This window comes from Mobula birostris, chromosome 13, assembly GCF_030028105.1.
Source record: "Mobula birostris isolate sMobBir1 chromosome 13, sMobBir1.hap1, whole genome shotgun sequence".
In the NCBI taxonomy this organism is placed as follows: domain Eukaryota; kingdom Metazoa; phylum Chordata; class Chondrichthyes; order Myliobatiformes; family Myliobatidae; genus Mobula; species Mobula birostris.
Genome location: NC_092382.1, coordinates 22,644,479 through 22,671,301, shown reverse-complemented (window position 1 = coordinate 22,671,301; position 26,823 = coordinate 22,644,479). Strand labels below are relative to the sequence as shown.

The following is a 26,823-nucleotide window of genomic DNA, read 5'->3' as shown; positions in this document are numbered from 1 at the left end:
GGAAGATAGGTGGAGGGATAGGTAGTGCTGATGAAGCAATAACTCAGACAAATTGAAAGAACAGGCAAAAAAGTGGCAGGTTGAATACAGTGTTGGGAAATGTATGATAATGCATTTTGGTAAAATGAACAATAGTGCAGACTATCAGCTAAATGGGGAGAAGGTTCAAACATCAGAGTTGCAGAGGGAATCAGGAGAACTCAGGCAAGACTCAAGGTTAATTTACAGGTTGAGTCTGTGGTAAAGAAGGCAAATGCAATGTTGTCATTTATTTCAAGGGGAATAGAATATAAAAGAAGGAGAAAATTCTGAGTCTCTGTGAGACACTGGTCAGCCCATATTTCAAGTGTCGCCAACAGTTCTGGGTCCAATATCTCAGAGAGCACGTGTTGTCTTTGTTGAGTGACCACAGGAGGTTCATGAGGATGATTGATTCCAGCAATGAAGGGTTAACGTATGAACAGCATTTGGCAGCTTTGGGCCTGTACTCACTGGAATTTAGAGAAATGCTGGGGAATCTCATTGAAACTTACCAACTGCTACAAGGACTGGCTAGGGTGGATGTGGGAGAGGATGGTTCCTGTGGTGGGGGTATCCAAAATCTAGAGGGCGCAGCCTCCAAACTGAGGGGCGACCGTTCAGAAAAGATGAAAGAAGGATTTGTTTCAGCCAGAGAGTAGTGAATCTGTGGAATGTTCTGCCACAGACTCTACTGGCAGACAAGTCTGTGTGTATATTCAAGGTGGAAGTTGATTGTCTCCTGATCAGTCAGGGCATTAAAGGATATGGGGTTGAGTGGGAGCAGAGATCAGCCATGAAGGAATGGTGGAGCAGAATCGACAGGCTGAATTCTGCTCCTGTGTCTTTTGGTCTGGTGACTGTCACAAACTGATTTTTTTACGGAATCATGAAAAAAATGTTTTAGAAACAACTATAGACAATGTGAGTCTGAAGGAAAAAACTATAAAATTCCGGAAACTCGCAGCAAGCAGGGCATCGACTGTAATTGGTAACGTTGTGGTTTCGAGACTACCAGTAGTGTTCTTTATATCAGTTTTCACATTCACTGACCTTCCCTGCAGTTAAGCAGACTAATAATGTGAATGTTTTCACACCTGAATGAAAGTGAAACGACAAACCAGTTGGATATGGTTTTAGCAGAATGGCCTAAAGTTCTGCTTTAGGAAAAACTGCCTCCAGTTCTGTGGAATGTGCGGGGCCAGATAGCTGCTTGCACCACACCCTTATATCACAGAAAAACAACCCACACCTTTTCCCAGTACTCTTTCAACCGTATTTATTTCTCTTCTATAGGTAGATGACCAAAACTGCAGTAAACACTCCAAATTCAAACGCACCAATGTCACCAACCTCAAAATAACACCCCATCTCCAGGATTCAGTACGTTAATTTACGCAGGCAATCTGGAAAAGGCTCTTTTTTATGACCCAATCTACCTGTGGCACTACTTTAAGTGTATTATACACCAGAATACTAAAGTGAGTTTGTTTACGTGATTGAGAGTGAAATGTCAAACCGGTTGGAATTGGTTTCAGCAGAAAGGCCACTCCCTGTTCTAAAGAACATGCAGGCAGCTGGTTAAACACAGACCCTGAGCTCCGAGTCTCACAGAAAAGCAACCCACATTTTCCAAATCAATCAGTGATATTGCCTCTTCCCCCTTCCTTTCCAGTTCCACTGAAGAGTTTCGGCCTGAAACATTCCCCGTTGTATTCAGTTGCATACATATTGCCCAGACCTGCTGAGTTACTCCAGCATTTTGTCTTTCCCTGGTTACGAAAGATCCGCGACTGGGAGTGTGTGGGCAGTTTGAAACCGCATCAAAACACATCCACACTGTTGAATATTCTTGGGGAATTAAGGTGTGAATCATTCAAGTCTGATATGAATTTCGGATCTTTACTCAATCAAATCTTTGTCTGTGATCAAGGAGTCACAGAGTCATAGTTAAGAGAGTCATATTGAAACAGAACACAGTACAGACGCTTTGTCCGAATCATTTAAACCGCCTGTTCCCGCCCACCTGCACAGTAGCCATATTCCCCCATCCATATTTTCAAAGGCGAAATCGTGCTCGCATGTACCACTTCTATTGGCAGCTCATTCCACTGTCTCTCCACTCTCTGATTGAAGACGTCTTCACTCATGTCCCCCTAAAACTTTTCACCTTTCACCCATAATGCATGATCTCTGGTTGCCGTTCCACCCGACTTCAGTGGAAAAGGCCTGCTTGCATTTACCTATCTATACGCATCATCCTGTTGTACTGCTCTATCGAATCCCCTCTCAATTTTTAGCGTTTCAAGGATTAAAGTCTGAAACTACTCAACCTTTCCTTATCACTCAGGTCCTCCGGAAACATCCTTGAAATTTTTCCCAGTACTCTTTCAAACTTACTTGCATCTTTCCCGTAGGTAGGTGACCAAAACTACACACAATACTCTAAATTCAGCCTCATCGATGTCTTATACAACTTCAAAATAACATCCTGTCTCCTGCAGTCGATAATTTAATTTATGAAGGTCACTTTGGCAAAAGCTTTTATTTACGACCCGATCTACCTGTGGTGCTACTTTCAATGAATTATGGACCTGTATTCCCAGATCCTTTTGTTCCACCACAATTTTTAGTGCTCTACTGTTTACTGTGTAAGACCTACCATAGTGCAACACTTCACACTTGCCTGCATTAAATCCCGTCTGCCATTGTCAGCGCAGTATTTCCAGCTGTTCCAGATCCCACTGTAACCTGTGAAAACTTGCCTCTCTGTCAACTACATCCCCAATCTCGGTGTCATATGCAAATGTGCTTATCAAGTTAAAAACATTATCATCCCAATCATTGATGTAGATGGCAAACAGCAACAGACCCAACTACCATTCCTGCGGCTCCCCACTGGTCATAAGCCCCAATTAATGGAGATAATCATCTACCATCACTGTCTACCTTCTCCCAAAACAACATTGTCTACTCCAATTTACTTCCTTGCGTTGAACGTGATGCAAATGAATTTTCTTGACCAACCTCCTACACGGGATTGTTAAATGCTAGCAAAAGTGTATGTAAACAACATCAGTCCTGTCTTTTCAAATACTTATATATGCAGTGCTTCTAATAACTTCCACACTACTGATGTCAGAAGCACTGGTCTATAGTCTTCTGGGTTTTTTTTCAGCCTTTCTTCAACAGCAGAATAATGTCATTTACTTGGATTTTCAGAATGCGTTTGATGAGGTGCCATACATGAGGCTGCTTAACAAGGTAAAATCCTATGGCATTACAGGAAAGACACTGGCATGGATAGCAGAATGGCTGGCAGGCAGGAGGCATCGAGTGGGAATAAAGGAGGCCTTTTCTGGTTGGCTGCCTAGTGGTGTACCACAGGGGTCAGTATTCGGTCTGCTGCTTTTCACATTGTTTGCCAATGATTTAGATAATAGAATTGATGGCTCTGTGGCAAAGGTTGCGGATGATATGCGGGTAGGTGGAGGGGTAGGTAGTGCTGAGGAAACAATGCGACTGCAGCTGGACTTAGACAAATTGGAAGAATGGGCAAAAATGTGTCAGATTGAATACAATGTTGGGAAAAGTATGATGATGCATTTTAGTACAAAGAATGATAGTACACACTATCATCTAAATGGGGAGAAGGTTCAAATGTCAGAGCTGCAGAGGGACTTTGGAGTCCTCATGTAAGACTCCGAGGAAGTTAATTTATAGTTTGAATCTGCGGTAAAGAAGGCAAATAAAATGCCCTTTATTTGATGGGGAGTAAAATATAAAAAACAAGGAGATAATGTTGTTTGAGATAATGCCGAGCCTTTATAAGACACTAGTCAGGCCACACTTTGAATATTGTCAATGGTTTTGGGCTCAATATCTCTGAAAGGATGTGTATTCATTGTGCAGAGTACAGAGGAGATTAACGAGGATGATTCCAGGAATGAAGGGGTTAACATCTGAGGAGTGTTTGGCGGCTTTGGGCCAATATTCACCGGCATTTAGAAGGATGCGGGGGTGGGGGGGGGGGGAGGATCTCATTGAAACCTACCAAATGTTGAAAGGACTGGCTAGGGTGGAAGTCCAGTATCTTTCCTTTGGTGGGGGTATCCAACACTAGAGGGCACAGCCTCAAAATTGAGGGGGGTACCCTTTAGAGCAGTGTTAAGAAGAATTTTTAGCCAGACTGTAGTAGATCTGTGGAATGCTTGGCTACAGGCTGCACTGGAGGCCAAATTCATGCATATATTTAAGGCGAAATGGCAGAGTTTACTGATTTGTCAGGGCAAAGGATATGGCGAGAGGGCAGGTGTATGGGGTTGTTCTTGATGCTGGATCAGCAGCTTGATACCACCCAAAATGCACCTCCTACGGTTCGCCGACTAGAAACATAGAAAACCTACAGCACAATACAGGCCCTTCGGCCCACGAAGCTGTGCCAAACATGTCGTTACCTTAGAAATTACTAGGCTTACCCATAGCCCTCCATTTTTCTGAGCTCCATTTACCTATCCAAAAGTCTCTTAAAAGACCCTACCGTTGCCGGCAGCCCATTCCACACACTCACCACTCTGAGTAAAATACTTAACCCTGACATCTCCTCTGTACGAACTCTCTAGCACCTTAAACCTGTGTCCTCTTGTGGCAACCATTTCAGCCCTGTCAAAAAGCCTCTGACTATACACATGATCAATGCCTCTCATCATCTTGTACACCTCTATCAGGTCACCTCCGTCGCTCCAAGGAGAAAAGACCGAGTTTACTCAACCTATTCTCATAAGGCATGCTCCCCAATCCAGGCAACATCCTTGTATATCTCCTCTGCACCTTTTCATTGGTTTCCACATCCTTCTTGTAGTGAGGTGACCAGAACTGAGCACAGCACTCCAAGTGGGGCCTGACCAGGGTCCTATATAGCTGCAACATCCCACTGTAACCTCTGACAGCCCTCCACACTATCCACAACACTCCCAACCTTTGTGTCATCAGCAAATTTACTCACCCATCCCTCCACTTCCTCATCCAAGTCATTTATTGAAATCACAAAGACCACGGGTCCCAGAACAGATCCCTGAGGCACACCACTGGTCACCGGACTCTATGCAGAATATGATGCATTTACAACCACTCTTTGCCTTCTGTGGGCAAGCCAGTTCTGGATCCACAAAGCAAGGTCCCCTTGGATCCCATGCCTCCTACTTTCCCATAAGCCTGCGATGGGGTACCTTCTCAAATGCCTTACTGAAATCCATATACACTATATCTACTGCTCTTCCTTCACCAATGTGTTTAGTCAGATCCTCAAGAAATTCAATCAGGCTCGTAAGGCACAACATGCCCTTGACAAAGCCATGCTGACAATTCCTAATCATATTATACCTCTCGAAATGTTCATAAATCCTGCCTCTCAGGATCTTCTCCATCAACTCACTGGTCTATAATTTCCTGGGCTAACTCTATTCCCTTTCTTGAATAAAGGAACAACATCCACAACCCTCCAATCCTCTAGAACCTCTCTCGTCCCCATTGATGATTCAAAGATTATCACCAGAGGATCAGCAATCTCCTCCCTCGACTCCCACAGTAGCCTGTGGTACATCTCATCCGGTCCCGGTGACTCACCCAACTTAATGCTTTCCAAAAGCTACAGCGCATCCTCTCCCTTAATATCTACATGCTCAAGCTTAACAGTCTGCTGCAAGTCATCACTACTATCACCAAGATCTTTTTCCATAGTGTATACTGAAGTAAAGTATTCACTAAGTACCTCTGCTGTTTCCTCCGGTTCCATACACACTTCCCCACTGTCACACTTGATAGGTCCTATTCTTACACATCTTACCCTCTTGCTCTTCACATCCTTGTAGAATACCTTGGAGTTTTCCTTAATCCTGCCCACCAAGGCCTTCTCATGGGCCCCTCTGGCTCTCCTAATTTCCTTTTTAATCTCCTTCCTGTTAGCCTTATAATCTTCTAGATCTCTAGCATTACCTAGCTCTCTGAACCTTTTGTAATCTTTTCTTTTCTTCTTGACTAGATTTATTACAGCCTTTGTACACCACAGTTCCTGTACCCTACCATAACTTCCCTGTCTCATTGGAACATACCTATGCAGAACTCCACACAGATATCCCCTGAACATTTGCCACATTTCTTCCGTACTTTTCCCTGAGAACATCTGTTTCCAATTTAAGCTTCCAATTTCCTGCCTGACAGCCTCATAATTCCCCTGACTTCAATTAAACACTTTTCTAACTTCTGTGTTCCTATCTCTCTTCAATGCTATTGTAAAGGAGATAGAATTATGATCACTATCTCCAAAGTGCCCTGAGAGATCGGACACCTGACCAGATTTATTTCCCAATACCAAATCAAGTACAGTCTCTCCTTTTCTAGGCTTATCTACATATGGTGTCAAGAAACCGTCTTAAACACACCTAACAAACTCCACCTCATCTAAACCGCTTGCTCCAGGGAGGTGCCAATCAATATTTGGGAAATTAAAATCTCCCATCATGACAACTTTGTTATTATTACACCTTTCCAGGATCTGTTTCCCTATCTGCACCTCGGTATCCCCGTGACTATTGGGCGGCCTATAAAAACCACCAAGTTATTGACCCCTTCCTGTTCCTAACCTCCACCCACAGAGACTCAGTAGGGAAACCCTCCATGATGTCCACCTTTTCTGCAGCCGTGACACTATTTCTGATCAACAGTGCCACACCCTCACCTCTTTTGCCTCCCTCCCTGTCCTTTCTGAAACATCTAAAACCCAGCACTTGAAGTAACCTTTCCTGACCCTGAGCCATCCAAGTCTCTGTAATGGCCACCACATTATATCTCCGAGTACGGATCCTGAAACAGAAAACCCACAGCACAACACAGGCCCTTTGGCCCACAAAGCTGTGCCGTACATGTCCTTACCTTAGAACTACCGAGGCTTACCCATAGCTCTCTATTTTCCTAAACTCCATGTACCAATCCAGGAGTCTCTTTAAAGACGCTATCGTTTCGCCTCCACCACCGTCGCCGGCAGCCCATTCCACACACTCACCACTCTCTGCGTAAAAAACTTACCCCTGACATCTCCTCTATACCTATTTCCAAGCACCTTAAAACTCTGCCCTCTCATGCTAGCCATTTCAGTCCTGGGAAAAGGCCTCTCACTATCCATATGATCAATGCCTCTCATTATCTTGTACACCTCCATCAGGTCACCTCTCATCCTCCGTCGCTCCAAGGAGAAACGGCCGAATTCACTCAACCTATTCTCCTAAGGCATGCTCCCCAATCCAGGCAACAGACTTGTAAATCTCCTCTACACCCTTTCTATGGTTTCCACGTCCTTCCTGTCGTGAGGTGACCAGAACTGAGCACAGTACTCCAAGTGGGCTCTGACTAGGGTCCTATATAGTTGCAACATTACATCGCAGCTCTTAAACAATCCCACAGTTGATGAAGGCCAATGCACCACATGCCTTCTTAACCACAGAGTCAACCCACGCAGCTACTTTGGGCATCCTATGGACTTGGACCCCAAGATCCCTCTGATCCTCCACAATGCCAAGAGTCTTACCATTAATACTATATCTGCCATCATATTTGACCTACCAAAGTGAGCCACCTCACACTTATCTGGAATGAACTCCATCTGCCACTTCTCAGCCCAGTTTTGATTCCTATCAATGTCCTGCTGTAACCTCTGACAGCCCTCCACACTGTCCACAACATGCCCAACCTTTGTGTCATCAGCAAATTTACGAACCATCTCTCGACTTCGTTATCCAGGTCATTTATAAAAATCACGAAGAGTAAGGGTCCCAGAACAGGTCCCTGAGGCACACCACTGGTCACCGGCCTCCATGCAGAATATGAGTCATCTATAACCACTCTTTGCCCTCTGTGGGCAAGTCAGTTCCAGATCCACAAAGCTACGTCCCCTTAGATCCCATGCCTCCTTACTTTCTCTGTAAGCCTTGCATGGGGTACCTTATCAAATGCTTTGCTGAAATCCATATACACTACATGGCTTTCCCTTCATCAATGTGTTTAGTCTGAAACAATCGATCGACAAATGATGCAATAGCCACAGCTCTACGTACCGTCCTTACACATCTGGAGAAGAAGATATGAGAATGCTGTTCTTGGACTAGAGTTCAGGATGCAACACCATAGCTCCATCCAGGCTCAATAAGAATCTCAGAGCCCTCACCTTGACCCTGCCTTGGGCAGTTGGATCCTGGACTTCCTGTCAGATTGCCAGCAGGTTGTAAAAGTGGGCTCCCTCACCTCCAACCCTCTGATTGCCAACACAGGTGCCCCTCAGGGCTGCATATTGTGTCCTCCCTTTTACTCCCTGTATACTCATGACTGTATCACCACCCACAGCTCCAATCTGCTAAGTAAATTTGCTGACAACACTACATTGATTGGCCTAATCTCAATCAATAACGAGGTGGCCTACAGGGAAGAAGTCAAGAAAACAACCTTTCCCTCAATGTTGCCAAAACAAAGGAGTTGGTTGTGGACTACGGGAGAAATGGAGATGGGCTAACCCCTATTGACATCATTGGATCTAGGGTTGAGAAAGTGAACAGCTTTAAGTTCCTCGGCATCCACATCACTGAGGACATCACCTGTTCTGTACATACCGACTGTGTGGTGAAAAAGGCACAACGGTGCCTCTTTCACTTCAGACGCTTGAAGAAGTCTGACATGGACACAATTGAGAGCATCCTGCCTGGCTGCATCACTGCCTGGTATGGGATCTGTACCTCCCTCAATTGCAGAACTCTGCAGAGAGTGATGCAGAGAGGCCAGCGCATTTGTAGTTGTGAACTTTCCACTATTCAGGACATTTACAAGGCCAGGTGTGTAAAAAGGGCCTGAAGAATCATTGGGAAACCAAGCCATCCCAACCACAGTCTGTTCCAGCTGCTACCATCCAGGAAACGGTACCGCAGCATAAAATCCAGGACCAACAGGCTCCTGGACAGCTTCTTCCACCAGGCCATCAGACTGATTAACTCACGCTGACTCGAGTGTACTCTATATTGCATTGACTGTTCTATTTATTATAAATTACTTTAAATAACTATGATTGCACATTGCATAATTAGATAGAGATGCAACATAAAGATTTTTACTCCTCACGTATATGAAGGACATAAGAAATAAATCCGATTCAATTTCATTTAATTCATCTCAGTCCCAGACTGTACATCCCCTCTTTCAGAGACTGGGATCCCTAGTTCAACTGGTAATGATGTTGTGCATTTCAATGTGTTCACCTCTCAGCCCCCGATTCTCTAAATGAAAGGGTTATCACATTTGATCCTTCTTCATATGATGACCCCACCACTCCAGGGATCAGTCTGGTGAATCGTCATTGCACTGTCTAACCTCACCCGTGTTTTCACCACGACTCTTCTCCCACCCCTAACACTACTTCCACCTTCCCACCTGCCCCTCACCTGGATCCACTTTCACTCCCCAGCTCTTGCCCCATTCCCACCTCTCACCTATCTTAATTTCCCATCTACTGTTGGTCTTAAATACCCCCAGTCGGGCCTCCGCAGCTGACTCTGCTAATTTCACAAATTCGTCACACTCTGGCTAAAGAAATTTTGCTGCATCTCGGTTTTAAATATGCATCCCTCTGTCCTGAGGGGCATTCACAATTTTAAATGTGTGCAAATTGACCGCCTGGGTTGCTGATTGGGATCTTCCGCAGGGAGAGTTAAGTGTATACATCTTTCAGGAGTGCAGATAGCTGGAAAATAAATGAATAAGTGGCCAGCAACACACACAAAATTTGCTGATGAATGCAGCAGGCCAGGCAGCATTTATAGGAAGAGGTACAGTGAACGCTTTGGGCTGAGACCCTTCATCAGGACTAACTGAAAGAAGAGATAGTAAGAGATTTGAAAGTGGGAGGGGGAGGGGGATATCGGAAATGATAGGAGAAGACAGGAGGGAGAGGGATGGAGCTAAGAGCTGGAAAGTAAATAAATAACGGATCGGGTATGAAGGGGATGTAGGGCGTTAACGGAAGTTAGAGAAGTCAATGTTCATGCCATCAGGTTGGAGGCTACCCAGACGGAATATGAGGTGTTGTTCCTCCAACCTGAGAGTGGCTTCATCTTGACAGTAGAGGAGGCTGTGGATAGACATATCAGAGTGAGAATGGGACATGGAATTAAAATGTGCGGCCACTGGGAGATTCTGCTTTCTCTGGCGGACAGAGTGTAGGTGTTCAGCGAAAAGGTCTCCCAGTCGGCATCGGGTCTCACCAATATATAGAAGGCCACATCGGGGCACCGGATGCAGTATATTACCGCAGCCAACTCACAGGTGAAGTGTCGCCTCACCTGGACGGACTGTCTGGGGCCCTGAATGGTAGTGAGGGAGGAAGTGTAAGGGCACGTGTAGCACTTGTTCCGCTTACAAGGATAAGTGCCGGGAGGGAGATCGGTGGGGAGGGATGGGGGACGAATGGACAAGGAAGTCGCATAGGGAGCAATCCCTGTTGAAAGCTGGGGGGGGGGGGGTGGTTAGGGAAAGATGTGCTTAGTGGTGGGATCCCATTGGAGATGGCGGAAGTTACGGAGAATTAAATGTTAGACCCGGAGGCTGGTGGGGTGGTAGGTGAGGACAAGGGGAACCCTATTCCTAGAGGTGTGGTGGGAGGATGGGGTGAGAGCAGATGTGCGTGAAATGGGAGAGATGCATTTGAAAGCAGAGTTGATGGTGGAGGTGGGAAGCCCCTTTCTTTAAAAAAGAACAGGCAGGTTTGTGGATCTTGGGTAGGAGGTAGAAACAGGAAGTGGGGGGTGTGGAAACTATAAGGTTGATAGCAGTGGATGGGAGATCTCCTGAGCAGATAAAGTTGGTGATGGTTCCCACACCCTGCACTTCCCATTTCTACCTCCTACCCAAGATCCACAAACCTGCCTGTCCAGGTAGACCAATTGTCTCAGCTTGCTCCTGCCCCACCGAACTCATTTCTGCATACCTCGACATTATTTTATCCCCTCTTGTTCAATCCCTTCCTACCTATGTTCGTGACACTTCTCACACTCTGAAATTGTTTGATAATTTTATGTTTACTGGCCCCCACCGCTTTATTTTCACCATGGATGTCCAGTCCGTGTATACCTCCATCCCCACCAGGAAGGTCTCAAAGCTCTCCGCTTCTGTTTGTATTCCAGACCTAACCAGTTCCCCTCTACTGCCACTCTGCTTCGTCTAGCAGAATTAGTCCTTACTCTTAATAATTTCTCCTTTGGCTCCTTCCACTTCCTCCAAACTAAAGGTGTAGCCATGGGCACCCGTATGGGTCCCAGCTATGCCTGCCTTTTTGTTGGCCTTGTGGAACAATCCATGTTCCAAACCTATACTGGTATCTGTCCCCAACTTTTCCTTCGCTACATCAACGACTGCATTGGCGCTGCTTCCTGCACGCATGCTGAGCTTGTTGACTTCATTAAGTTTGCCTCCAACTTTCACCCTGCCCTCAAGTTTACCTGGTCCATTTCCGACACTACCCTCCCCTTTCTTGATCTTTCTGTTTCTATCTCTGGAGACAGCTTATCTACTGATGTCTACTATAAGCCACCAGACTCTCACAGCTACCTGGACCATTCCTCTTCTCACCCTGTCTCTTGAAAAAAATGCCATCCCCTTCTCACAATTCCTCCGTCTCCGCCGCATCTGCTCTCAGTATGAGGCTTTTCATTCCAGGACGAGGGAGATGCCCTCCTTTTTTACCCGTTTCGACGTGTCAACCCATCGCCTCCTCCTGTGCCAAGATGAGGCCACCCTCAGGGTTTTATAAAGCTACAACACAACTTCCAGACTTTTGAACTCAATGTCTCGACTAATAAAGACAACCATGCCATTTGGCTTCTTAAGCACCCGATCAATCTGTGCAGTCATTTTCAGGGAGCGATGAATTTTAAGAACCCTCTGATCATCAACACTGTTCAGCGTCTTACATTTAACAGTGTCCTGTATCTTTACATTTGGCCAACCGAGCTGCCAAGATGATCGTCACTAATCAAATCTCACTGAGATTTCTCAGGTCCTGTTGAATTTATTGACAAGTGCGCAAGTACGGGAAGTTACAGGTAGAGAAATTCACTGATTTGTAGAAGCATCATAGGCAAGTGCATTCAGATAACACACGGAAAACAAATTATACGATTCTTGGTCAGTAACATTATAGAAATATGTTTTATGTCATCCTGCTAACAGGGCCAGAACAACAGGGGCTGAGCGGCGGCTCATCTCAGACGGTTCGGTGTGAAGGTCTCACGACCCGGACCGACCCCGGCAGATTCTGTCAAGGAAGCGAGGCGAGGCTGCCAGTTCGGGAAAGTTCATCCCCTCCCCCTTCAGGTTTCACCGATCACCTTGTGTTTCTCTCTCCCTTTCCCACCCCCACCTTTCATTCTCCTGTCCTGCCGAAGGGTTTCGGCCGGTAACGCGACTGTACTCTTTTCCTGGGTGCTGCCGGGCCTGCTGAGTTCCTCCAGCACTTTGCGGAAGTTGCTCGGATTTCCAGCAACTCCAGATTTTCTCTTGTTTGAATTCGAGAAAGTTAAAGGGACTCACTGCCCAACATCAGAACTCCCCGCTCGGGGCCGACTTCAATACTCACCGAATGGAAATTGTCGGTGTTGCCCCGCAGAGAATAATCCGTTCCCGGATCCCGATCCCGATCCCACCGCCGACTCACTTCAACAAAGGACGGAAAACAACACCGCCCTGCCCGTACTGAGCATGCGCGATGTCGTCTGCGCGTCATCAGCGCGGTGGGCGGGGCCTCTGAACCAAACCAGGGATGCTGCGCGGGCGGGCTGGGAGATCCCTCCCGGTACTTATCCTGGTAAGCGGAACAAGTGCTACACATGCCCGTGCACTTCCTCCCACAGCACCTTCTGTATACTGGCGAGACCCGACGCAGACCGGGAGATCGACTCGCTGAACACCTACGCTCTGTCCGCCAGAGAAAGCAGGATCTCCCAGTGGCCGCACATTTTAATTCCACATCCCATTCCCATTCTGACATGTCCATCCACGGCCTCCTCTGCTGTAAAGATGAAGCCACACTCAGGTTGGAGGAACAACACCTTATATTCCGTCTGGGTAGCCTCCAACCTGATGGCATCAACATCGACTTCTCTAACTTCCGCTAATGCCCCACCTCCCCCTCGTACCCCATCTGGTATTTATTTATTTATAGACACACATTCCTTTTCTCTCTCTGTCCCTCTGACTATACCCCTTGCCCATCCTCTGAGTTCCCCTCCCCCTTTTCCTTCTCCCTAGGCCTCCTGTCCCACGATCCTCTCATATCCGTTTTGCCAACAACTTTCCACTTCTTGGCTCCATCCCTCCCCCTCCTGTCTTCTCCTATCATTTTGGATCTCCCCCTCCACTTCCCACTTTCAAATCTCTTACTAGCTCTTCTTTCATTTGGTCCTGACGAAGGGTCTTGGCCCGAAACGTCGACTGTACCTCTTCCTAGAGTTGCTGCCTGGCCTGCTGTGTCCAGCAGCAACTTTAATGTGTGTTGCTTGAATTTCCAGCATCTGCAGAATTCCTGGTGTTTGCAGATGCCGCATCTCTGCGGCAAAACGGGATCACGTGACGAGTGGAGGGTCTCCCACGTGAGCCGGTGACGTCTCCTCGCCCCTCACACGCTGCCCGACGCGTTTCCCACTTTATTTCATTATTTCCCGTATTATTTCAGCAACATTTTTAACTTTTCCCTCCATATCGTCCTTGTCCCTTTCCCTTCACGCACCCCCCCCCCGGGTCACAGAGTTCTCAGAGTTTGAGTTCAATTCCCATCCCGCTCAGACACACAATCAGACCCACACAGGAATTGTGCAGGTTTCATTTACATCAGTTCTATGTTGAAGACAATTTCTATTCGCTTTACTCCGGCCTCACTGGACAGGAAGACTGAAACATCAAGTGAGAAACAGCAGGAGAATTGAAACAATTGGTTACTTCGATGTACTCTTATTAATTTTGGATAGTAACAATAAAAATATTTGAATAGAAAGAGAAACAGCAGGAGGTGGCCATTCAGCCCTCTAACCATCAACAAGATGACGGCTGCTCTCCCATCTCAGCCACATGTCTCTGCCCGATCCTCATTTCCTCGATCCCTTTAGTCTCCACACATCTGCCGGCCTCTGTTTTATGTGAGGATGATCACTGAGTCTTCACTGGCCTCTGTGGTGGGGATTTACAGACATTCACCACCCTCGGAATGGAGACATTTCCCCTCATCTCAGTCCCGAACAGTCCACCCCCTTTTTCAGAGACTGGGATCCCTGGTTCAGCCGGTAATGATGTTGTGCATTTCAATGTGTTCACCCCTCAGTCCTCGATTGAAAGGGTTATCACATTTGATCTTTCTTCATATGGTGACCCCACCACTCCAGGGATCAGTCTGGTGAATCTTCATTGCACTCTCTATAACAAATACTCTCTAACCTCTTTGTTAATCCTCTATGGAATTAATTTCCATCTTCTGCAGCCCCGTGTTGCCCCAACCACTCACCTCCCACCCCCGTCACTATTTCCACCTTCCCACCTCCCCCTCACCTGGATCCACCTCTCACTCCCCAGCTCTTGCCCCATCCCCACCCCTCACCTCTTTTCTCGGACTATTTCCCGTCCACTCTCAGTCCAGAGGGAGGGTCTCGGCCCGAAATGTTGACGGTCCATTTCCCTCCACAGATGCTGCCCGACCCACTGAGTTCCTCCGGCAGTTTGTTCTTTGGTCTGTGTGACCCGTGTTAGTGTGGGGAGCGGGATTTTACACCATATTCCCGGTACAGTCTCAACAAAACACAAATAATTGTCACTTTGCCCGGACCATCGGCCCCGCTTGCAGGGCAACAGTCTGCCGGTGTTTGCCCCCCAATGTGGTGAATCGCCACCACCGTGGGCTCAGACATTTCCACAGATGAGCCCCTCCTGTCCCCACCGGGACAAACATCCTGTCCGCCCCCTCTCTCACCGTCTTCATCCTCTCCCTCCCCGGGGAACCGGCATCAAACCGACGGGCCGAGCGGTCTCCTCCTACCTCTCAGCGACACATCAGACTCCGGCCGCAGGAGACGCTTCACAAACGCCCCAACTTCCCTCGGAGGGAAATGGAAATAAATCAGAAAGCGGACATTTACTTTGACGGTTGTCCCGCCGTGACGGAAAGTTCGGGAGACGGTGTCGGCGGAGGTAACGCCCTCTCGGCTGGTCCGCCTCTGCTATTGGCTGGAAGCAGTGATTGACACTGCTTCGTACCAATGGGAATAGCGCAGCGCGTGACTCCTCTGTTGACAGCGGTGGGGGAGGGGATGGTCACGTGATTAGTATCGCGGCCGTTAAACCGACCAAGCTCGAGCTCACCAGCGCGCGGGGCACAAAAGGCCCCGGATGATCGGTTGAGGTGAGAAGGGATCTCCGGGTTGGGGGTCTCACCGGGCGGCGTTTTCAACACCGACTTCGGGTAGTTGCTGTGACTCCGGACTCCGTGACCCGCAATCCCGGGACAGTCCTGCTCTCTTCCCTCTCTCTCAGCCCCACCATCCGTACACGGGCCCCGGGGAGCTTCCGGCTGATGAGGGAATGGGAACCGATGGGTCTCTCAGACAGAGCTGAGCTCCAGCTGTCTAAATGCAAGGATCGGGAACTCGGAGAAAGGGAACAAAATCTTTTACATCAGCTGTTGTGAAAATCACCTTTGTTCTGCCTCCAGTCACAAACAAGAGAAAATCTGCAGATGCTGGAAATCCGAGCAACACACACAAATTGCTGGAGGAACTCAGCATTAGTACTCTTTTCCATAGATGCTGCCTGGCCTGCTGAGTTCCCCCAGCATTTTGTGTCTGTTGCTTGTTCCACCCCCTCTTGTTCTGGACTTTCTACCCATGAGGTCATGTTTTTTAAAATTTTTTTTAGTTTTCTACAAACAGTGTGGAAGAAAAAAGTCAATAGTGTAAATAGAGGGATCATTGCAATACAGACAAAAATAACAATAATACATGTCTTAATAAATGAGTAAGTCACCCATATTAAAAATGAAAAATTAGAAAGGAAAGCACCCAACCCACCCACGATCCAACTCCAAGCCGACTATTATAATATAAGTATTTAAAAGGACATTTGAGATAAACTTTTATCACCCCAGATCTATATATTGTGGTAAAAAGTGAAATCACTAATAAAAAAAGCAGCCTGCTACCGAATCAAAGAATCAAAGAAAGCTGGAAATGCAGGATCTGACTATCAAGGGAAGAAAAAAATACACTTGTCAATATTCAAGAAAAGGTCCCCACACCTTTTGGATCTCTATATCTGAATTAAAAAGTGAATAGTAACCGTATACGCTTATAACAATTACAGCACGGAATCAGGCCATCTCGGCCCTTCTACTCTGTGCTGAACTCTTACTCTCACCTCGTCCCACCGACCTGAACTCAGCCCATAACCCTCCATTCCTTTCCTGTCCATATAGCTGTCCAATTTTACTTTAAATGAAAACATTGAACCTGCCTCAACCACTTCTGCTGGAAGCTCGTTCCACACAGCTACCACTCTCTGAGTAAAGAAGTTCCCCCTCATGTTACCCCTAAACGTTTGCCCTTTAACTCTCAACTCGTGTCCTCTTATTTGAATCTCCCTCACTCTCAATGGAAAAAGCCTATCCACATTAAATCTATCTATCCCCCTCATAATTTCAAATACCTCTATCAAGTCCCCCCTCAACCTTCTATGCTCCAAAGAATGAAGACCTAACTTGTTCAACCTTTCTCTGTAACTTAGGAGATGAAACCCAGGCAACATTTTAGTAAATCTCCGCTGTACTCTCCCAGTTTTATTGACATCTTTCCTGTAATTCGGTGACCAGAACTGTATACAATACTCCAAATTTGGCTTTAGCAATGCCTTATAGAATTTCAACATTACATCCCAACTCCTATACTCAATGCTCTGATTTGTAAATGCCAGCATACCAAAAGCTTCCTTCACCACCCTATCCACATGGGATTCCACTTTCAGGGAACTATGCACCATTACTCCTAGATCCCTCTGTTCTACTGCATTCTTCAGTGCCCTACCATTTACCATGTATGTCCTATTTTGATTAGTCCTACCAAAATGTAGCACCTCACATTTACCAGCATTAAACTTCATCCGCCATCTTTCAGCCCACTCTTCTAACTGGTCTAAATCTCTCTGCAAGCTTTGAGAACCTGCTTCATTATCCACAACTCCACCTATCTTAATATCATCTGCATACTTACTAATCCAATTTACCACCCCATCATCCAGATCATTAATATATATGACAAACAACATTGGACCCAGTACAGATCCCTGAGGCACATCACTAGTCACCATCCTCCTATCTGAGACACAGTTATCCACCACAACTTGCTGGCATCTCCCATCAAGTCACTGCTGAATCCATTTTACTACTTTGATATTAATGCCTAACGATTGAATCTTCTTAACTAACCTTCCGTGTGCAACGTTGTCAAAGGCCTTACTGAAGTCCATATAGACAACATCCACCGCTTTACTCTCATCAACTTTCCTAGTAACCTCATCAAAAAGTTCAATAAGATTTGTCAAACATGACCTTCCATGCACAAATCCATGTTACCTGTTCCTAATCAGACCCTGTCTATCCAGATAATTATATATACCATCTCTGAGAATACTTTCCATCAATTTCCCCACCACTGACGTCAAACTCACAGGTCAATAATTGCTAGGTTTACTCTTAGAACCCTTTTTAAACAATGGAACAACATGAGCAATACGCCAATCCTCCGGCACCATCCCCGTTTCCAATGACATTTGAAATATTTCTGTCAGAGCCTCTGTTATTTCCACACTAACTTCCCTCAAGGTCCTAGGAAATATCCTGTCCGGACCCAGAGACTTACCCACTTTTATATTCCTTAAAAGCGTCAGTACTTCCTCTTCTTTAATCATTATACTTTCCATAACTACCTTTCTTGTTTCCTTTACCTTACACAATTCAATAACTTTCTCCCTGGTGAACACCGAAGAAAAGAAATTGTTCAAAATCTCCCCCATCTCTTTTGGCTCCACACATACCCATCCACTCTGATTCTCTAAGGGATCAATTTTATCCCTCACTATCCTTTTGCTATTAATATCTTTTCAAGATCTAAAGAAGACATAATATCCCTGAGCCATTGAACATGGGTACGGGGAACTTCATCTCTCCACTTAAGGAGTACTGCACGTCTAGCTAAAAGAGAGACAAAAGACAATGTTCGTCATTTAGCCGGGATCAAATGCTTGTCAGAGTCTCGTGAAATACCAAAAAAGGATCAGGTTCCAAATGACAGGGACATGTTTTGACCCACTCTCTCTGGGTACATAATGATATCAAAGACCTTTGGCTTGGGCAACAAGTAGCTTTCACATCACAAATGTGCCAGACTCCAATGAGACAGACTACTGCCCTTCCCTTCATATTCATTGGCATTGCCATCACTGAGTTCACCACCGTCAGTCACCTGGGGGAGGGTTCAGGGGAAATATTTATGTACAATACAGAAACTGGTGTCACCTGTGTGTATTGTGGTGATGCAAAAGTTGCTGGAGAATTTACAAGTGGGAAGAAGTGGAATGATATTTGGAAATCTTGACTTTTTGAAGCATAATTTAGCAAGCAAATGACATATTGATGATGTGCAAAAGCTCTGGTGAGAAAATCCTTCATTACCCGTTACAGGCCTGCTACAGAGGTTGTGTGAGAGTGCAGATGAACTCGATCAAACCCAGAGCACATCAAAGTTCTTATCGAGAGTGATTTGCTAGCTGTTAAAATGAATATCTCTCTATATAAAATTCACTGTGCACATGTTGTCACTGGGTAAAAAAATGGACAGTACAAGATTTATGTGTATACAGGTCATTACAAATTAGAGGGTACATTGGTGGGAAGGTGGGGAGACCTCCAGTGTCCCTGATGCCCTCACCTACGAGATGTGCATCCAGCTGCAGCTTGTAACCCTGCACTTTAAGGAGTTGCAGCTTGAAATGGATGAATTCTGGATCATCCAGCAGTTGGAGGGGGTGATGGATATGAAATGAAGAGAGGTGAGTTACACCCAAGGTGCAGGACACAGGAAACTGGGTCAGAGTGAGGAAGGAGAATGAGTTTAACTAGACATCGCAGAGTACTCTTGTGGCCATCCCACACAACAGCAGGTGGACCACTTTAGAAACTGTTGGGGGGCATTACCTGGCAGAGGAAAGTCAAGGGGGTGATAGGGGTTTAGTTACTTAAAAAGAGTGGGAATAAACGGGACCTTTTCAGAATGGCAGGCAGTGACTAGTGGGGAACCACAAGGCTCAGTGCTGGGACCCCAGTTGTTTACAATATATATGAATGACTTAGACGAGGGAATTAAATGCAGCATCTCCAAGTTTGTGGATGACACAAAGCTGGGCGACAGTGTTAGCTGTGAGGAGGATGCTAAGAGGATGCAGGGTGACTTGGATAGGTTAGGTGAGTGGGCAAATTCATGGCAGGTGTAATTTAATGTGGATAAATGTGAGGTTATCCACTTTGGTGGCAAAAACAGGAAAACAGATTATTATCTGAATGGTGGCCGATTAGGAAAAGGGGAGGTGCAACGAGACCTGGGTGTCATTATACACCAGTCATTGAAAGTGGGCATGCAGGTACAGCAGGCGGTGAAAAAGGCGAATGGTATGCTGGCATTCATAGCAAGAGAATTCGAGTACAGGAGCGGGGAGGTACTACTGCAGTTGTACAAGGCCTTGGTGAGACCACACCTGGAGTATTGTGTGCAGTTTTGGTCCCCTAATCTGAGGAAAGACATCCTTGCCATAGAGGGAGTACAAAGAAGGTTCACCAGATTGATTCCTGGGATGGCAGGACTTTCATATGATGAAAGACTAGATCAACTAGGCTTATACTCGTTGGAATTTAGAAGATTGAGGGGGCATCTTATTGAAAGGTATAACATCCTGAAGGGATTGGACAGGCTAGATGCTGGAAGATCGTTCCCGATGTTGGGGAAGTCCAGAACGAGGGGTCACAGTTTGAGGATAAAAGGGAAGCCTTTTAGGACTGAGATGAGAGAAAACTTCTTCACACAGAGAGTGGTGAATCTGTGGAATTCTCTGCCACAGGAAACAGTTGAGGCCAGTTCATTGGCTATATTTAAGAGGGAGTTAGATATGGCCCTTGTGGCTAAAGGGATCAGGGGGTATGGAGGGAAGCCTGGGGCGGGGTTCTGAGTTGGATGATCAGCCATGATCATACTGAATGGCGGTGCAGGCTCGAAGGGCCAAATGGCCTACTCCTGCACTTATTTTCCATGTTTCTAGTTAGGGCAAAAGAACAAGAGGGGACTAATATCCCAGTGGTAAGGCTTGGTAGTGCTAGTGTGGGGAGAGGGGTGTTGTGGTTAAAATAATTTGAAGGGGGAATGGGAGCCAGAATGACAGAACAAGTAGTGGAGAGGGTGAATTGAATTGACTTCATTACATACAGTACACCCTTAATATGCATGAGGAGGAGTAATCTTTACATTACGTCTCCCTCTAAATGTGCAATGTGTAATTTATAGTAATTTATAATAAATAGTTTGTACATAGAACAGGCAATGTAATGTGGAAATGCAATTGTATCAGCATGAATTAATCAGTCTGATGGTCTGGTGGAAGATGATGTCCCGGAGCCTGTTGGTCCTTTTGCTGTGTTACCATTTCCTGGATGGTAGCAGCAGGGACAGTTTGTGGTTGTGGTGAATTGGGTCTCCAATATCCTTTGGGCCCTTTTTACACACCTGTCTCTGTAAATGTCCTGAATAGTGGGAAGTTCACATCTACAGATGAGCTGGGCTGTCCACACCACACTCTGCAGGGTCCTGCGATTAAGGGAAGTACAGTTCCCATACCAGGCAGTGATGCAGCCAGTCAGGATGCTCTCAATTGTGTTCCAGTAGAAAGTTCTTAGGATTTGGGGCCCCATCCCAAACTTCTTCAACCATCTGAGGTGAAGGAAGTGCTGGTGTGCTCTTTTCATAACACAGCCGGTATGTAGAGACCATGTGAGATCCTTGGTGATGTTTATGCCGAGGAACTTAAAAGCTGTTCACCCTCTCAACCCCAGATCCACTGATGTCAATAGGGCTTAGCCTGTCTCCATTCCTCCTGTTGTCCACAATCTGCTCCTTTGTTTTTGTGACAATGAGGGAGAGTTTGTTTTCTTGACACCAGTCAGATGTTGTTCAGACCTCCGGTAGAGTCAGCAATCAAATGGTTGAGCATGGAGCGATGAATATGCTGAGCTGTGTATATCACAATGCAAGAGGCATCGTAGGAAATCCAGATGAGCTCAGGACAGAAAATTATGATATTGTAGTCATTATTGGGACTTGGTTGCACCCAATAGTCTGAAGGATTTAGAGGAACAAATTTCTACAGAGATCAAGGACAATGCCAAGAAACAAAGGTTGATTCAGTAAGTGATTTTAATTTTCCATATATTGACTGGGACTCCCATACTGTAAAAGGACTAGATGGGGTAGAGTTTGTCAAATGTGCTCTTATTCAGTATGCAGAATTCCTGATGTAGGAGTGTCCAATAATCTGTTAGTAAATGATCCAGGGCTGGTGACATAAATTAGTGATCATAATGCCATGAGATTCAAAGTAAAAATGGAAAAAAAGCGGTCTGGACCACGGGTTGAGATTCTAAATTGGAGAAGGGTCAATTCTGAAGGTCTCAGAAAGGATCTGACAAGTGTGGTTTGGGACAGGCTGTTTTCTGGCAAAGGAGTACTTGGTAAGTGAGAGGCCTTCAGAAGTGAAGTTTGAAGGTGTAGAGTTTGTATGTGCCTGCCAAAATAAAAGTTGAAGGGTAACTGGTGCAGGGAAACTTGGTTTTCAAGCGATATTGAGGCCCGGGATATTTTGTTCCTCTGTTGTGGTACAACCAAGGCTCAGGACTACAGTATCATAATTCCACGCCCTGAGCTCATTTGACATTTTTTTTTGTCGTCTTCTGTTGGTTTCTAAAAGCTTCCCAATAGTTTTTGTTCTGTTTTTGCCCTTTCTTTGGCTTTTATGTTGGCTGTGGCTTCTCATTTCAGCCACGGTTGTGTCCTTCTGCCTTTCCAATGCTTCCACTTCTTTGGGATGTATCGATCACTCAGCTCCCGAACTCCTCCCATTGCTGCTCCGTTGTCACTCCTACCTTTTCCTTCCAAACAAGTTTGGCCATCTTCTCTGTCATAGAAACATGGAGAGGTTCAGTACACAAACAGGCTATTTGGCCCATCTGGTCAATGCTGAAATAGCATTTAAGCTGTCTAATGCAACTACCTGCACCGGGACCATTGCCCTTGTTACGTAACTGGCAACAATGAATATCAATCGAGACAGGTTATATAAAAACAACCAAACATTTATTAAACAGAGATAAACAATATAAAAACAAACAAAAACCTTAACTGAAAGTTAACCGCTATGCAGCCGTTCAAGAAATCATCACTCAGCACTGGTTCTTAAAGCGTTAAATGCGAAAATAGTTCTTAAAGCGGTAAAGTCAAATACGGTTCTTAAAATGGTAAATTCTAAAGTCCGACAGATTTATACATTCAATTGGGAGAGACTTCTCTGGAGAAGGATTTCTTCATTGACACGACTTTCCAGTTTGTTCTGACCAAAGGATTCACGATGCAGGAAATAAACAGCTTAAAACAACTGACCGTCAATTCTAGAGAGCACCTTGCATGAACTACCTTGCTCTTTTGGTATGAGTTATCTTCGATGCAGGTCGCTACTCCTTCAACGAAGACTCAGTAAGGTCGATCCTTTATTAAACTGCTGAACATTCCCGACTTCTCTTAATCCTTCGTATCCTGTATTTCGATGAAGTCTTCACTCTCCAGTACTGCTGGAAAAAGGTACATCAGTGCATCTAGCAAAAATTGCCAATCCAGCTCTGTTGTACCTTGCAACAGAAAGTAACACTCCTTTTTAAAAATGAAACTGTGTCATAAAAACAAATATGCAACAGAGACGGAGACACAGACGCACGTTCTAGCTGGAAAACTAAAAACTAAAATCTAACTGCGTCAACTGAGGTCTTCCCTTATATACCCGTGGTGCACGTGTCCCCATGTGACCTCACATCAGCGGGAAAATTACATCAGGTGACCTCCAGAAGACCATTACATCATTCTCACAAAAAAAGAATCACAGATCTCCTTGAGGTATGTAACACCTCCCTCCAAAAAAAAATCATATTGGTCTCTCAAAGAACAAAATTTTAACAATTAACAATTTATACAAAGGTATAAAACTTACAACATACACAATATATACAGTCTTATCTTTCAGCACTTTACAAACTAATATACAGTAGGAGTGTTACAAATTTTAAAATACCACTCCATTAAAACAATTTTTCATTGTACATTTAACATCTAGATAAACGATCAGTGATCACAATATCTTTACCCTTAATATGAGTGATCAGAATATTGTACTCCTGTAACATTAAACTGTGATACTAAATTGAAGTTTAATTTCCTTAACCCTTTTCCCTAACGGTCACAGTGGCCTGACCAAATTCACTGTTAGCTAAGTTAATAGTTAAGTTAGCTTTTGAAGGTCTCTCAAATAATTTCCCCACCACAGTAATATGTGCTTTCCACGTATTATTTCCTGTAACTAAATCATCAATATAGGCATCTGTATCTTTTAATCCCTGAATCATGCTATTAATCATCCTCTGAAATGTACCTAGTGCATTCTTCATCCCAAATGGAAGAACATTATATTCATATAACCCAGATGGGGTTACCAATGCTGAAATCTCTCTACCTCTATCTGTCAATGGAACACACCAATAAGCTCTTAACAAATCAATCTTTGTAAGGAATTTGGCTTGTCCAACTTTATCCACACAATCATCTACCCTAGGGATTGGATATGCATCAGTTTTTGTCACAGCATTCACCTTCCTGTAATCTGTACAAAACCTAATACTATTGTCTGGCTTAGGCACCATAATGCACAGTGAACTCCAATTCAAATTAGAGTGTCTAATAATATCATTCTCTAACATATACTTAATTTCTTATTTGGCAAGTTCACATTTTTCCCTGTTCATTCGATACGGATGTTGTTTTATGGGTTTTGCATCTCAACATCTACATCAACTGTAGCTACAGTGGCTGTTCTAGGAACATCTAGAAATAAATCTCTGTGTTTCATCTGCTGTCTCTGCTCTGGCTGTAAATAAGCTAATTTTCCATCAATATTTTCTAGAATTTTTGAATTTGGTAACGTGGCTGAAATAATGTTGAGTTTAAAATGAGTTTCAGATGAATCATCCATTAAGTTTTTATCAAGATCAGACTCATTATTGATCACAATAGTCATAGCAGCAGTCTCTCTCTTAATATGGTTTTATCATATTTATATGACACAGCTGTGTTATCTTTCTCCGATCTGGGGTTTTTATCACGTAATCTACATCATTTACCTTAGATTTATTGTCATAAGGACCATGACATTTAGCTTGTAATGGGTTTGTTTGCACTGGGAAAAGAACCAACACCTTATCTCCGGGCTTAAATGACCTCGTCCTAGATTCCTTATCATACCAAGTCTTCACCTTCTCTTGAGCTAATTTAAAATTTCCTTTGCCAAGCTACAAGCTTTATATAATCTTTCTTTAAATTAAAAAAAAACATAATCTAGCAAACTAGTGTGTACCTCTTTATTAATCCACTGTTCTTTCAACAAGGCCAAAGGTCCTCAAACTCTATGCCCAACCACAAGTTCAAAAGGACTAAAACCTAATGATTCCTGTACTGCCTCTCATACTGCAAAAAGTAGTAAATGTATACCTTCATTCCAGTCCTTTTCATTTTCCACACAATATATCCTAATCATAGTTTTTAATGTAGAATGAAATCTCTCCAAGGCTCCTTGTGATTTTGGATGATAGGCTGATGAGATAATCTGTTTTACTCCCAGTTTATAAACAATTTGCTGAAACAATCCAGATATAAAATGACTACCTTGATCCGGTTGTATTTCCTTAGGCAATCCAAAATAAGTAAAAAATTTTATAAGAGCCTTTGTCACAGTTTTGGCTGTTATATTCCTAAGAGGTACTGCCTCTGGAAACCTAGACGCTGTGCACATAATAGTTAACAAATATTGATGTCCAGGTTTAGTTTTTGGCAAAGGACCTACACAGTCTACAATGATTTTTGAGAACGGCTCACCAAATACTGGAATTGGTTGCAGTAGGGCCACTGGAGTAACTTGATTAGGTTTACCCACAATTTGACATGTATGGGACGTTCTGCAAAATGTCGCTACACCTTGTCTTAAACTAGGCCAATAAAAATGTTTAGAAACTTTGTTCATAGTTTTCTTTACACCTAGATGACCACCCAAAGGAATACTATGAGCCATAGTTAAAATCTCATTTCGATAAACTTTAGGAACTACTACCCGATGATTAACCTCCCATTCCTCACTAGCAGGAATTGTAGGTGCTCTCCACTTTCTCATTAATAGTCCCTTTTCAAAATAATATCCCACTGGTACTTTTTCAATTTCACTATCTGAAAGAGCTTGTTCTTCTGCTATCATCTCCTTCCGAGATAAAGACAAATCTTCCTGGTCAGACTTACCACCAAAATCCTGATCAAATAACGTAGGTAAGAAAGTTTCTGATACATCCTCAAAATTCGAATCTTGAGTTGAACTGTCATGGGTAACAACCTCATCCTGTACATCAGTCTTTTTAGCCATAGCTCTTGTTACAACACAGGAAGAATCTGTGTTAGATTCCCTCTGTGGTTCCTCAGAATTTGAATTTATTTTCAAATGCACTTCAGGAAAAACTTGTCCACCTGCTAAATCATTCCATAACAAAAGAGAAACATCATTCACAGGTAAACTGGATTGTAGCCCTACTTTAACAATCCCTGTAACTAATCCTGACCTTAAATTTACTCTATGCAAATGTCCTGGCATGAGGGCACTCCCAACTCCTCTTATATAATTTACCTCACAATGTCAGACTTTAGTCAGACTTCAGACTTCAGATTTTAGCACACTGTCTAATATTAGTGATTGAGAAGCTCCAGTATCTCTAAGTATTCTTATTGGTACTGAATTAGATCCTTCTTTCAAGGATACAAATCCTTCTGTTATAAAAGTTTCATATCCCCTCTTAACTTGGTCAGACTCTGACACATCTTCATTAATATTTTCTAAACCCTGTGAATTTAAAGGTGTTTCAATATGCTGCACACAAGCATCTGGGTCGGCTTCTTTCTCTTTCTTTTTCAATCAAAAGCAATTAGCTATTACATGTCCAGGTTTCTTACAATAATTACAAATAATACCAAAAATGTCTTTCCTTCACATGTCTCCCTTCATCCTTACTTTTCTCACTCACTTCAGGTTTAATTTCTGGTTTACATTGACTCTCTGTGCTATTTTTCCTTTTAAAAATTTTACCTGCAGAAAATTTATTCTTATGAATTAAAGCATATTCATCAGCTAATTTAGCAATCTCCTGCAATGTAGCAGTGTCCCTTTCATTTAAGTATGTTCTCACTTCAACAGGAATGCTTCTTTTAAATTCCTCCAGTAAAATCAACTCTTTTAATGTATTAAACTCCCCATTCACATTTTTAGAGGAAACCCATCTCTCAAAACACA

The 26,823-nt window shown here is 44.3% G+C and overlaps 1 protein-coding gene across 10 annotated transcripts in view; it reads right to left on the bottom strand.

The window, feature by feature from the left end:
* The window catches only part of LOC140208515 (NACHT, LRR and PYD domains-containing protein 3-like), an 86,328-nt gene extending 73,511 nt beyond the window's left edge, over window positions 1–12,817 (bottom strand). For 8 of the 10 annotated variants that reach the window (XM_072277242.1, XM_072277247.1, XM_072277241.1 and 5 more), the window contains exon 1: window positions 12,686–12,816. The gene's annotated coding sequence lies outside the window, so the exon portion shown is untranslated. Of the gene's footprint in view, window positions 1–12,685 lie in introns of all 10 variants that reach the window. The other 2 variants (XR_011888805.1, XM_072277251.1) reach the window with 1 other exon arrangement.
* Window positions 12,818–26,823: the final 14,006 nt, after the last annotated feature.